A 12253-nucleotide genomic window follows, 5' to 3' on the forward strand; every position below is an offset into this window, starting at 1 on the left:
TCTCCTTCTACATGAGAAATGATAGCAAGGCGAACAAGGTACGGGAAGCTTTACTTAGTGACGTTTATTTGTGGTCTGCGCACTGCCTGTCATGTTCACAAGTCATTGACCGCAAATGATGGCGTGGAAACAACTCTCGTTGGCACGCGCTTTTATATTAAAATGAAAATGCCGCAACATTCCAATGAAAAATTTTGCGTTTTGTATAGGATACAAGAGCGAGGAGCAAAATACCGACCTTCATCTGAACCAACGTCAAAACTGTTTGCATTTTTCTATTTATTTATTGACGCTAACTGGCTTCTCTGCACTGTCATCGTTGCGAATTAAAACGAAGAGTAGCTAAATCTCCGAAATTTATTTTCCGTAAACAATTTTTCTTTTTCGGTTGGGAGTTCTAGCCTAGAACAAATTAAAATAACTTCTTCCGTAACGTTGTTACACTACTTGTAGGACTTTTTCTTTTTCAGTGTATATTTTCCCTCTCGCTAATTGAGCATCTTCGCAAAGGCAAATGCGGTATACCATGCAAGAAACAAGTGATGTTTCATATGGGGCGGTGACCTCAGTTCTGCAACAGAAACGCAAACACAGCACGTGATAAGTATCCTAATTTTTGCTTGTTTCCCATAACAATGAAATGCAAAATCTACACAGGTCACCGCCAAAGTTCTATCAATCAGTACTCATTCACCAGCTATATTGGTCTTGAAGTTAAAAAAAAAAAAATGGCTAAACTACCGACAAGTTATCTCCTCATGCTCTGGCTGCAACGAAGCGGCTCTCGTCTGCTAGCTACCAAAAATGAGCGCCCTCCCTCGGAAGACTCATACCTAAATTAACACCAACGTCTCGTTCATACTTACATCGAGCGGCAACAAAATGGCAGGCTGTCGAAAAGTTGACGCTACCCTGCACCGAACAATTAGTTCATGAACAACAGGGTAGAAGGAGTAAAAAGGGGGTGGGATACTCTTCTTTGTCAAAGGCAGTTCTGTTCTCCGGCTCTGTTGTTGTCCACTGAATAGTTGCTGGCTCCCGTCCCAACCAAGTTGTCAGCTCGCGACAGCCGCCGCATGCACGTGCCTCGAGAAATAAAAAGAATTCCTGGCTTGGCGGCGCACAGTATATAAGCGTTCGACGACGACTATACGTCGGTGAGAGGATGGCTTCTCTCTCATCCTAACTCCTCCTCCTTTTTTTTTTCTCTCCCTCGCTTATTCTCGAGAAACAAAGCCGGAAGGCTGCGAGAGGTAGACGAGGCCGGAAAATAAAGACGCTGACAGCTCGCAGTCAGTAATATTCACACGCGGAGAATGTGACTCCCGTTGGGAGAGACGAGGTACGGGAGTGCCGCAAGGTGCCGAAAAGGGTGGCACACACAAGGCAGGATCAGACGGCGGAGGAGAGTGGTATGGTAGTATACACAAGGCGGAATCGGATTCATCGCTAGGCGGCGTCGTCTTGAGTCATTCCGGTGACACTACGTCGGTGGCAACGCCAGCATTACGACGACGACGCTCTAGACACGAGGGAAGGAAGTGTCGACACTGTAGATAGACAGACGTCTGTTTCTTCCCGTTGTCTCCGCCTGAGTTTCCGACGATACGCGGCGGTGTTGTGCGAACAACGATGGAGGGGGCTTTCCGCGTAAATGATGACATCTTGCTGGTCCTCTTGGAAAAGGAAGAAGAGATAATGACAATGTGAATACCCAAGTACTTCATCTGTCGACATTGAGCTCATTCGTTTCCTTGGGACTATAAGGGATTGACGGTACGTTCGCTCCGTTACTACTCCCGTTGTATCAATCGATCAATGTCGATACGGATTCAGAGCAACATAAGCTCTGTAGATGCCTAACGTAGGCGGAAAATGTTGGATTCTTAGAAACTGCGTTAATCCAATGCCAGGCTGCAGCATAATCTGAAAGACGTCAGTTGACTCAGGTGCACGAAATTTTCTGTTCCTTATCCAGAAAAAAAAAAAAAAAGCGCATGTGGGGTCGAAGAAAGGAAGCAGGGAGGGAGGGGGGAGGGGAAAGGGGGGGGGGGGGGTCGAAGAAGTATAGGCAGAAATTTACAGCCTACATTTCCATATGTAGCACACCTGTTTGCATTTAATTTCAAGCTTATCACAGCATTCAAAAATAATTCCGCCACTCTATATATCATAATGGCATGGTTGGTAACTTACTGCATGGGATGGCTGCCTGCGTATGAGCACAAATCTGTAAGCAGCCCTCTTCCTGCGCACTGCTGAGCATGATGTACGAGTTTACTACTTCAGAAGACAATAGCGTGTCCTGGAAATAGTGCTGCTCAACTTTGAAACGATGTAAACTTTCGGTTTACTAGTATTATGCGCTAAGTGGGTGGTGTGCGCTGACGATAGTAACATGAAATTTTGCACCACTTTCCTTGCCAAAGCAACTGTCTTGGCTATAACGACGTTGTTTTGGCACGTATGCGTTAGAACACGATTGTAGTGCACAACTTTCGCTGCCCACGTATTACATACAGGCAAAAGCGTCATTGCGCTTTCAACAATACACCTACGCAGCCCGACCGTCGGTAACGAACAGAGGTAATTTCTGTTATAAATGGGCGCATAAGAAAACAATAGGCTCCTCTATGTCACGATGCTTACTTACTGAGAGCGTGCCGTCAGGGTTACCAAGCTCTGCTGCAGTTTTACCCTTAAACCAGCAATCATGCAGTACGTCTATCCGAGGCAGTGGGTTAAGCCTGTGCTTGTGACGTTTCCTAGAGCTTCTTCACAGCTCCTTAGTGGGATATTCGACTAGAAGAATTTTATAGCTGCGGAGCTTGCGTACTGTACTCCAAGGTCCACGCCTGATCTCCCGGCCGTTTGCATTTTCCAAGATGGCAGAAGGATACTTGTGGCCAGGAAGGATGGAGCGTGTCGTGCGTTGTTATTTGCTGCCCTTGGGAGAGGGGCGGCAGGTGGAGCCATAGTTGTATTAATTTCTGCGGTGCTTGCGGATGTGATGGTGTCTTTTGAGAACCGCTCTGCTGGAGGCAGTATATCGTAATAGCTCTCGTTTTTTGTTTTGTTTTATGTCGTTTTGTTTTTCATGAGTCTCTCACTAGAGGACTGCAAAATGGCCCAGAGGTACTGCGCCGCTTATTTAAGGCTGTTTGGAACTTAAACGAGCACTTCTTCGGTGTCTTCTCAGCCCTCTGGACAGCCCAGCGCGGATAATACGGCATCAAGAATTCCAGTGACTTTAGGATCGAAGTGCTGATCACGACACCTAGCTGGTCACGACACCAGTTAGGGCTCTGAATTATTCGTGACGGCTAGTTGCCTACGATCGTAATGACGAGTTCGCGGTGTGCGAGGTCTCGTAAGTGGCCAAACCCCTACGCGATTTCGCCGACTCTTCTGCTCTTTCGTCCTAAAACCGGCACCGAGGAGGTGAGTGAACGAGCGAGAATGCGGGGATTAAGAATGAACAGAGAACAGGAAGAAAGGACCCAAGAGTACAAGAAAGGCTGCGGAAGAACGGTACCGGTTGAAGAGCGAGGGATACGCTTGGAGGAGGCCGACTCACTCTCGCCTCCCGAGCGGCGACTACCCACAAACGAAGAAATCTTTAGCTAGTTTTGCCAGCACGTTATTCAGTTCTGCATCGCCATAACTATGGTCATCTTCTAACTGAAAGTTCGGATCATGTCAATGGCGTCCTAAGGCAGCCTCAAAACCATCCGGTGAGCAAGGGTATCCAGTTCATAATTAAATCCGTTACTGACCCTATTTCTTGTGGGATTCGTGCTGTCGATCCCGAAAAGACGCCCTATAACTGGTACATATATAGGCGCCGCTGAGTGACGCGCCGTTCACACTGCATATCTGTAAGGGTAATTCATACAAAAAAAAAAAAAAAAAAGCCGCACCCCATGATTTTAGCAAGTTCGCTGTCGCATGATAAAATTCATGGACTTAAAAAAATATCAGTAACTGGGGTCAACAGCTACTGCAAGTTGTTTACCATCTTATAACTCCATGCCTACGCTCTCTCAGGGTGACCCAGCGGTCACATTATGACTTTGCTACGGCTTCTTTGCTTTCCGCGGCTGATGCGTACGGCACAATTTGAAAGCTGAAATGCAGACATACGACATACTTGGCCAAAACATGATGCATCTCGTCCCCGTTTCTTGGCTTGGCTTCATGGTTGGCTGCACGCGCAACTGGTGCCCTGGACTGAGGCCGCCACCCAGAATTTCTCCCGCATACCCTCCCTCTTAGGGATAAAAATATGTTGAAAAACACACAATAACAAAGCTTAATCTGTTCTTCGGCACTTCGAGATATGGTTTTAGCTGATGCGCTGTCTTCTTTTTGCAGTGTAAAAATCGCGAAGGCCATAGGAGCGATAGGAGTTTGCTGTAGACTGTCCAGCCTGCTGAGAGGAAACTGCTGATATTTTGAATCTTTCCGTGCAGTGCAGTAGCAAGTAAAACCCTTGGCACATTTTTCAGCGCCGGCGACGAGAGCGCACGGCTGCTGTTGGTTCGGCTATGAATGCAAGGTTTGCCTTCTTTGCACCCACGCAATTTCTTAAACACATTAAGTTTTGTCACAAACATTTCTTGCGTGATGCGTAACGTAGCACTGGAGTTGTATTGTGAAGTAGCGATGCATATAATTCTGCAGCGACTAGATATCATGGCTGTAAACATACTTCGAAGTGCAGGATTATTAGCAGCCCTAGGCGGGCTCTAGGAAAAAAATCGCTTTTATTTTTCATCATTTCTTTAGCACCTACTTTCTTCATTTTGCACTGTTCTGTGCACTTTGAAATAACGGTAAGGTAGCTCGCGTTGGTCGCGGCATCGAGGCGCAATGCAGATGTACGCCTAACTTGCTATGATTGGACAACGCTGCCGTTGACATATCGCACGCATTCAGTCTTATCTCTGGCTTTAAAGCGCGCTTTGCTGCAGGATTTGACTCCAGTGTATATATTACGGCCTTGACTTTTCGAATAGTAGCTATGCTCACCTTCGATCCTTCCTCATGGAGCACAGTATGTTCTCCACTACTAATTAGCAGCACGCATCCCAATCCCATCGAGAGGCGCGAGAGGTGCATTGCTGGAAAAAAACATTTAAAGAGAAAAGAAGGAATTTCAACGAATGCAGTAGATTTCCTGGCAGTCAGCCTGGCTGCATGTCCCGATGAGGGTTAAAAATAAGTGTAGGAAAAAAAAGTGAAAAGTAAATCATTTGCAAATAACACAGAGAGAGACTCGTTTCAATGGTTCTACATTAACCCCATTTCCTTGAGGTAATTAAGTTAATAAGGCGTTTGTGCCCCGTGCAGCCAAAGCTCCATCGCGCCATGATGCGAAAACGTGGTCAAGATGCAAAGCTCAGTCCTGAAGTAGTCCTAAGGTATTTCGTAATGTCCGGCGGTGTGCGTTAAACATTTGACAGCATCATATCAAGTGGTCGAGGTCTTTGCGCACATCCCATATCGAGCAGAAAGTGTTGCCGGATACACCGATTTTATAAAGAAAATATTTTGTATATGAAACGTCCAAGTGAATTCGGCGCAAGAAATTACGGTGACACCTATCCGAACTGGCTGGCTTTCCAAAGTCACTTGTGAGGTTAGTTCAATGCAACTGTCTGTACTGAAGCTCCGGATCGCCCCACAGAGCGCATTGTTCTTCGAGGTAACATACATTTTGTACCTGCTGATCTGCAGAATGAATATTAAGAGCAAATTTTATTTTTACACTCAACCTAACAAACATTATTTGTTGCAGAGTTGTTATTATTATTATTATTATTATTATTATTATTATTATTATTATTATTATTATTATTATTATTATTATTATTATTATTATTATTATTATTATTATTATTATTATTATTATTATTATTATTATTTTTATTATTATTATTATTTTTATTATTATTATTATTATTATTATTATTATTATTATTATTATTATTATTATTATTATTATTATTATTATTATTATTATTATTATTATTATTATTATTATTATTATTATTATTTTATTGTTTTGTCTTTGAAATACAACAAATTACATTCGAGAGCGCAGTATTGGTGGTTTAAAGACATGATTTCACGCTCTAACACAGAGCTCTAACCTTGCAATGTGAGGGGAGGTCTCTATTTACCCTATATAGGTATTTCTTCCATGTTTAATATTAGGCGTATGTAGAGACGCTGCGATTTACATATATTGCTCATGGCAGGATACATTTTTTGCAATACTATGAAGATTTGTTTTCCTTGAGCATGAGGGTGAACTTTAAAGAAAGCAACAGTCTATTAAAGACTGCGTTCATGCTCCTTCCCAAATAGACATCACGCGTTCCCTCTTCGCATCCCCTCTGTAGTGCTTTATTCGTCTCATTTTGAGACAAACGTAAATGGCCCGATTGAATGTCTCTCGTTGTTTTCGGCGCTGCGGTTGTCATTTGCAGAAGCCACCCAATTTACAACTCTCTGCGTACTGGGAGCGGCATCGTCGAGTATAGGCTACAGCACGAATTGGGACCACTGACCAATCCGGCCAGTCAAATGGCCACGCAAAAAAAAAAAAAAAAACATGTTCGATGCAGTCAATAGACTTGATTCCCAACGCAGAATGCTCCGAATTGTATTTGCAAAACGAAGGCACTAAAACTCTGTACAATGTGATAGGTTCAACACTGAAACAAAGCGATGTTGTGAGCGGCATTGAAGAGATGAGGAACCGCATCTAATGCGCCAATCGCCTACGTGTCCCTTTGCGCCTCTTTTCTTCACTGCAGCATGACAAACTGAAAAAATAATAATAATAATAATCACCAACAGTGTGCAACAAAAAAGCGACCTGGGCGACCCCTCTCCCCTCCTCATCCCGCATTAAGCCCAAAGATTTTCTTTCTTTATGAGTAAGAATCCCTGCTCGTCATTGCAACACTCACGCCACATGTGAGCAGGGACTCAGTTCGAATTCAGGACGGGCCCCGATCCGTACTTTTAAAAAGCTATCCGGCCGGCCTGAGTACATACACAGCTCCAGTTAGTAATTCTTGTACACAAATGATATTGTACTTGGAATATCTAAATGCTGGAGATTACGAAATGATTACGTCAAGTATTTAACATGTAACATGCCACCTTTAAAAGGCGCTATATGGGATAGTAAAATAGAAATATTGAATAAAAGAATGACTGAAGCCAATATTCGCCTCAGTAGTTAAATAAAGGATGGCCGAAAAGTTGGCGCGTCGATTTTCAATGAAAATGCATTGTGTGCCAACGAAAAACTCTAAGGCATTACAAAGCACAGGAACTAACTTTACCGTGTATCTTTACCGTGTCCTGGAAAATAATATCGGGCCTCATTAGAAGGCCACTTTCACTATCATCTCCATCCATTCGTAAACTTGCGTACCAAACTTTCGTTCGCCCGGAGCTTGGATACGTATCCGCAATTTGGTCTCTTCATCAGGCATATTTAATTACAAAATTGAATGCATCCACGCCGTTCGTTTTTTATCTTCAGATTATGACTTTTGCTTCAGTATCACCCGCATTAAGAAATCTCTCGGCATCATCCCACAGCCCTAAGACGCAAAATGTCTCACCTGTGTGTTTCATAACTTTACCACAATTTCCCCAATCTACGTGGTTCTCTCCTAGCTCCACCAGTGCGCGCGTCATTTCGTCTCTTAAACTCCTGATCATCCAGCGCTTACATGGATCTACTAACGCCTTTCATTAACCAGCCACAATTCAAGTGTGGAACCAGCGTCCTGTACAATTTGTAATTGAATATGATTATGCAAGATTCAAAAAATGCCTGACATGTCATCTTACACCATATATTGTTGCTTCCCCATCATTTTCATTACAGCGTCTCTATCATTTGAAGTGTGATTTTGTACTAGAGCCTTTTGACTGTTTGATGCTTCGTTTAGGCCGGCAACATTTCTTTATTAATTTTATGTATCACCCCCTTGTGTAATAGCCCATCAGGGGTCTAAAAGAGTATAATAAATGGTGGTGGTGATGGGTGGTGGTGGCGGTGGTGGCAAATCATCAGCTTGGTAACCTGCGCTCGCAGAGAGAGTTGTTTGTATGATTTACCTTTGATAAACTCGGGATACGGACTCTTGTGGCGTTCTAAAAGCAAACAATTTTTTGGTCAGGTTTTTGCCAGAACATTAACCATCCGCATTAAACATTAACATTAGGCATTAAACCATTGAGTCGATCATTGAATATTCCCCGCTTACGCCGTTATTTCATTCGTGATGTCGTTTAAGAAAATTTCATAATAGTGACATTCACTCATTTGCTGAATGCTGCTTCATAATAGTTTACATTTGTAAAATGAAAAACTAAGTCAGATTCTCGCGGACTACATTTTATCGATGTAGGTCATTTTGTGTCTCTCCCTTTACTTCCTATATAATGGAAGGAGTATCGATATTATAATGGGACCAGAGAAAAAAAAAAGCAGAAAGGGGTATATTCATGCCATTTTAAAGGCCACATATATCGACTTAATACAACCAAGACTAGAGCAAATCGGCGGTGGCATTCCCAGTAAACCCTCTACACTCCTTGGCATGGTAGCCAGCATTATCCACATGACTTTTGGGCCAAGTCTAGCGCGAAATACGAAGTAGAAACCTGGCAACGTTGGCAAAACGTGGACCACGATGGCCGCGTGCCCCGCAGGTTGACGTGGCGTTGCGGTGCGTGGAACGGGGCTGCAGGGCAGTTCAGTATTGCTAGTTGGATATTTCCGATAGTTCATTTCAGAAGTTTAGGCGATTGTGTAAGTAAGACGGTTGGTCAAGGTGGTGGCGAGCGCTGATGAGCGGGACGTGAAAATCACCTGGGCCTTGTCAAGCTGACATGACAGCTTTTAGCCCAGGTGACCCTTCAGAAGCTTTCTGAAAATAAATTGAATTGAATTGAATCGTAGAAATACAGCTTTAAAAGAAATTCAGAAAGAGGAGATATGCCCATTCGAAATGAAAAACTGAATATGAACAACACACGCGCATAAAATGAAATCTGATTCCTTTCGGCATATTGTTTTTTGCACGCGATGATATTATTGTGCGTAACCCCGGTGCATGAAACAGATGTATAGATAGCATGGTGCAGAGCTGCAGTTACAGCGCCTACTGGGCAAAATGATTGACGGGAAGTCACGTGATTGCGGACGGTTGTTTTGATTGTGCTCTTTAGCTTTCGAGCTAAAGTAAGCCGGCTCACACGAGGCCCACTGATTCTTTCACGAGCATTGTCTCCACCGGTGATTTCGGGCGTCTGCTTGGACGTCAGGAATGGGCCGTTAAACCGTCGATGACTCTGGGGATCGATTCTCTCACACGTGATCAGCCGACGAGCGCACAAGAAATCAACCATAGCGCGCACAGGAAACGACTCGCGCAGTACATGCTGCGAGTAGTGAAACGCGGTAACGTACAGCAGATGACGCAATACGAAATTATTCTAAGCCACTTTTGCATACTTTGTATCACTCAAAATTTACAGCTGTAACAAAAAATACAATGCTCAATCATCTTTATCAAATACTTAATGTTGTATAGGTTTGTTTTTTAGTATCTTTTGTACGAATAAAGGAAAAATGATGACCAAATTTTATGAGCGAAAATCCACCAATCAGTAAAGGCAACCATTTGGAGCAAAAAGACGGCGCTACACGAGTGTAGCACAACTTCCCCGCCGCGCTTTACCTCACTGGGACCACCACTCCGCTTTCGTAACTTGCATAATGCATCATGCGCAATACACATCGACTAAAGCGAAGATTCTTTGAACAAGATAGTGAATTCCATATTATTCACTCTGTCTGAGATCTCAACGGTAATTAAATAGTGACTGCCCTATTGTTAATTGTACTTCAGTTTATGGACTATGACATCAAAAGCCGTCTTTGCACTCCGACATTGCTTGATTGTTATTTGAATAATCGATCAATTCTTTTCGAGGAATTATATTGTCACTCTTCACAGTAACTTAGTTTGGAAATTCTTACTGTAGTGGCATCCTCGAGGCACTGCAGATGAAGTTATGTGATGTTAGGAAGATAGTGAGAGACCGGGAAGCGTGGCGTGACATGGTCTATAGGGTCACGAAGTGTCGGACACGACTGAACGACTGAACTGAACTGAACTGTAGTGATATTGTACCTTTGATGTTTGTATATTGTCAAGAACGTAGCAATCACTGAAAAAAAGAAATTATTTTAATTGAGACGAGGAATTCACGCCGAAGCCATGCAAATATTTATTTAGGCCATCCTTTTGTGACGTCACCTTCCTGTTCAGTAGTCACTGAGAGACATTCAACTAGTTGTGACGCGTCGTGGGGGCGGATTCTTCTCCGAAGTACCGTAAAATGCGTTCGCTCACACCAGCCGATCCTAGCACACACGTCTGTGAGTGCACAACTCCGCTCCCTTTTCGTTTGCGGCGCGATATATTCTCCGTTCAGAAGCCGCTTGCGTGTGTACGCCCGCGTCGTCCGCTTGTCAGCTTCCTGTAGGCGAAGGGCGGGTGCTCCTTCGTCGAGTTGTCGCGCTCGTCGCTGTATATCCTGTACGCGCCACTGTCGACGCTGCGTCGAGAAAGCAGACCGCGCGAAGCGCAAACAGTGTCGTTTCCTCCTGACGTTCGCGGGTTCTCAAATTGTGATTGCGAGTTCTACAACGAGCGCGTCAGACACGCCGGCGTCACCCCTTTCTCATCTTACTGTGCTCTATTTCACTCAGCGCGTAAAACCGTATTTTACTCAGCGCGTATTTGTACATGTAGTACGCACTCGACAGCACACATCTTTCTGACCCCTTCCCTCTTATCGTCCATGTACAACATTTGTAGTACACTAATTTAAGGATGAGGGCGTAGTAAGTGTTCAAAATGGAATGGCAGTCAACAAATATCTCGAAATTCGCAGGCAGATACTTAGAACTCACCGTATTCGGATTCATTTGAAAATGAAACACTTCATTGTTCGCTTCATTTCGCTCACTTAGACAGCCTCTATCTACTCTGTTATATTTCGTTGTCCCTGAGTTTCACATTCGATTGACCAATTCGCGCCCCTCAAGAATTCGCGAACAGGAACAGTATTAGTTAAGTCTAACTGTTTTTAAAACAATCTTATAGAAGCATACTTCATGCCTCTTCATGTGCACCTCTCAGCGCAAACGTAAAGACGGTGAACCTGAAATCAGCCTCCCAGACCTGGGGGACTCGATGCATGTCTGACAATCAATCAATAAATCAATAAACGAACTTATTCGTTTATTAATGCGAAAACACCTTATTAGCCACGGAACCGTCATACTATGTCCAAATAAGTGGTCCAGAAGATTTCAGATTGGTCAAACAAGCACTAAAAGTACTCTGACGTCATCATCCCAGAGGCCAATCAGTAAGCGCCGTCTAAATTACTGTGAATTGCTTTAGATGAGGGGCATCAATTTTGTTGAATTATGGTAGATTAAATTGGATTACGGTAGAAATCGATATACTAAGGATTGATAATCGTGGATTGGTGCAGCGTAAGGGTGGATTACGTTGTGCTGTGATTTACTAGGGTGGGTTAATGGGGATTACGATGAGTTCGGTGTGTGAATTAGAAGTAGTCAAAGCTTTCCGCTTTATAGCATGCAATTATAGCCTTAAGGGCATTTCGTAAATCTGAATCTACTAGCGTGTGATGCCCCATTAGGAGGGAGACGCTGCGTCTCTCAAACATTGCCGTCATGACACCACCACGCCAACCGCGATCTGACACAGTGACTTGAATCAAACAGATGATCATATGATGATATGGATATGGATGATATGGTAGAGTGGTGATTGGACAGAGGGTTGTACGACGTGCCCAAGTTTACAGTGGCGAGAACTGAACAGAGGCGGTAGGTTTTATCCATAACGCTTTAAAGAAAACTAGCTTCGACAGCGATGCAGTCACAGAAACCTATAAAAGAAAAATTTATTCTAAAGCTGTAACTTAACTGAACTGAAGCGCCTCCATATTTTTTTTTTTTTGTCGTTGTTCTAGAATAAGAGATCTTTATTTCTTTGAATTGTTGTTATCGCAGAGATCACACTTCAGCATGAACGTTTAGGATGCCTACAGTAGAATCATAATGATTTCCACAGTTGTTTTTAGACTTCACAGTGCACGAGCAGGCGTAGAA

General features: G+C 43.5%; 1 protein-coding gene across 5 annotated transcripts in view; it reads right to left on the reverse strand.

Annotated features, from left to right (window-relative positions):
* LOC146179291 (complement C3-like) overlaps window positions 1-1147 on the reverse strand; it is an 88841-nt gene extending 87694 nt beyond the window's left edge. The window contains exon 1 of one of the 5 annotated variants that reach the window (XM_084578949.1): window positions 867-1147. The gene's annotated coding sequence lies outside the window, so the exon portion shown is untranslated. The remainder of the gene's footprint in view (window positions 1-866) is intronic. The other 4 variants (XM_084578950.1, XM_084578951.1, XM_084578952.1 and 1 more) reach the window with 4 other exon arrangements.
* Window positions 1148-12253: the final 11106 nt, after the last annotated feature.

The sequence above is a fragment of the Amblyomma maculatum genome, chromosome 9 (genome assembly GCF_055883805.1).
Source record: "Amblyomma maculatum isolate TAMU_Amacu chromosome 9, ASM5588380v1, whole genome shotgun sequence".
NCBI classification, from domain to species: Eukaryota; Metazoa; Arthropoda; class Arachnida; order Ixodida; family Ixodidae; genus Amblyomma; species Amblyomma maculatum.